This window comes from Mus caroli, chromosome 3 (assembly GCF_900094665.2).
Source record: "Mus caroli chromosome 3, CAROLI_EIJ_v1.1, whole genome shotgun sequence".
In the NCBI taxonomy this organism is placed as follows: Eukaryota; Metazoa; Chordata; class Mammalia; order Rodentia; family Muridae; genus Mus; species Mus caroli.
In genome coordinates this window covers 61,368,365-61,370,950 of record NC_034572.1, presented here as the reverse complement: position 1 = coordinate 61,370,950, position 2,586 = coordinate 61,368,365, and positions in this window count along the sequence as shown.

Sequence of the window (2,586 nt, the reverse complement as noted above, 5' to 3'; positions counted from 1 at the left end):
ATATCATCCTGAGTTAGGTAACTCACTCACAAAAGAACACACATGGTATGCACTCACTGATAAGTGGATATTAGCCCCAAAGCTCAGAATGCCCTTGATACTATTCACAGAGCACATGAAGCTCAAGAAGAAGGAAGACCAAAGTGTGGATGCTTCAGTGCTTCTTAGAAGTGGGGGACAAAATACAGGAAGAAGTATGGAGACAAAGTGTGTAACAGAGACTGAAGGTAAGGACATTCATAGACTGACCCACTTGGGGATCCATTCCATACACAGTTACCAAACCCAGATGCTCTTGAGGATGCTGGGAAGTGCTTGCTGACAGGAGCCTGATATTACTGTCAACTGAGAGGCTCTGCTAGAGCCTGACAAATACAGAGGTGGATGCTGACAGCCAAGCATTGGACTGAGCATGGGGTCCCCGATGGAGGAATTGGAGAAGGGACTGAAGGAGCTGAAGGGGGTTGCAGACCCATGGGGGGAGCAACAGTGTTAACTGACCAGACCCCCAAAGCTCCCGGGGACTGGACCACCAACCAAAAAGTATACATGGAGGGACCCATGACTCCAGCCGGCCAGGTATGTGGCAGAGGATGGCCTTGTTGGACATCAGTGGAAGAAGCAACTCCTGGTACTGTGGGGGTTTCAGGCCCCAGTGTAGGGGATGCCAGGGCGGGAAGGTGGCGGTGGGTGGGTGGGTAGGGGACCACCCTCAGAGAGGCAGAGGAAGAGGGGATAGGATTGGGGGTTTCTGAAGGGGAGACCTGGAAAGGGGATAACATTTGAAATGTAAATAAAGAAAATACCTAATAAAAGAATGAAAAAGACAGTAACCTCCAACTTTCTGTTAACACGCATAATCTCCAACATCCTGCTAAAATGAATATGCTGCTACAGTAGATCTAAGTTGTTCAGAGAATTTATATTTCTAATAATCTGCTAGGTGATCCTGATGTTATTGATCAATAGGTTATATTCTGAGTATAAGTGGCTCTATGGTAATTTTTTCTGAGTTTAGATTTAAAGGGAAAGATGACATGGTTTGTTAACAATGCCTGTTCTGAGCATAGAAACAGACAATGCCAGTACTGGCTGTGCCTTTCAGTGATTCGCTGGTTCACTGATTTATTTACCAATTTTTATTAAGTTTATGCTCAATCTATGAACATATAGATGATTAAAATAAGACTGATTTATGCAGTTATCAAAAAAATTTTTTTTGAAAATTTTACTGTATAATACTAATAAGTACCCAATGGTGATTGAAACTACTCTCATACCAGTACCCCGGAGCTCTTGACTCTAGCTGCATATGGATCAAAAGATGGCCTAGTCAGCCATCACTGCAAAGAGAGGCCCGTTGGACTTGCCAACTTTATATGCCCCAGTACAGGGGAACGACAGGGCCAAAAAGTGGGAGTGGGTGGGTAGGGGAGTGGGGAGGAGGGTATGGGGGACTTCTGGGATAGCATTGGAAATGTAAATGAGGAAAATACCTAATAAAAAATATTTTTAAAAAAAGCAAAAAGAAAAAAAAAGAAACTACTCTCATCTTCCATATTGGCAACATAATTTTGAAAATATTCATATCCCTTTGCGTCCAAAGTTCTTAGTTTGTATTTTTAAAAAGTGAGGTTTCTTTTTTTTTTCTTCCTAGTTTGTAATCTTTGAATTTAGGGAGCATAATCTTTTCAGCTGTTTGGCATCTTTGTTCACACAGTACTAAACATGTATTTTAACAAATGCCAAATAAGTAGGTAGATCCATTACTTGGTGGTTATATTGGAGGCTGTGTGTTTGCATGTATTCATACTTATGTGCACATGCACATACTTATGTGCCTATGGAGTCTGGGGGCGGATGTTAAAGATATTCCTATGTTGCTCTCCACCTTATCTCTTGAGACAGCTTTTCAGTGGACCTGAAATACTCTCTGACCAGTGAACTGCCAGGATCCTCCTGTCTCTATCTTCCCAGCACCAAGCCTCTAGACTTCTGTCGCTGTACTCAGTGCTGGGGATTTGAACTCTGGTCCTAATGCTTGTAAAGCAAGTGCTTTATCAACTGAGCCATCTTCTCAACACCGCTGGTGACTGTATTCTTTCACAAGACAAATAAACACCAATAACAAAAAACAGCAACCCAAATGGGTAGAGCACTGTAAGAGGAGATGTGGGTGGTAAGAAGAAACTGTTTTCGTTCTTATGGTGGCTGGTGGCCAGAGGTCGTCACAATGAGGTCATACTTAGGTTAAGACCTGAGGCGTGAAGCTCTGTGTCTCTAAAGGAAGAGGTTTGGGGGCAGAGAAACAACAAGGGAGGAGAAGTCCCACAGGTTTGTGTGTCTGTGTAAAAGCAAGGAGGCCAATGCAACAAACTCCCTCATCTTGTAAACAGGGAAATGGAGTCCTAAAGAAAATTCTAGCTGCAACAAAAAGAACACTGTCTCAAATTCAAAGCAAATGCATGACCTCCCTATATGCATAGTACCACTTAGCCATAGCAGTGGGGACCTCCCCTCTCAGTAGTAATTCAGAGACCCGAGAGCCTTCCATATGTGCCTTTCAGGGTCACTTCAGAGCCAACT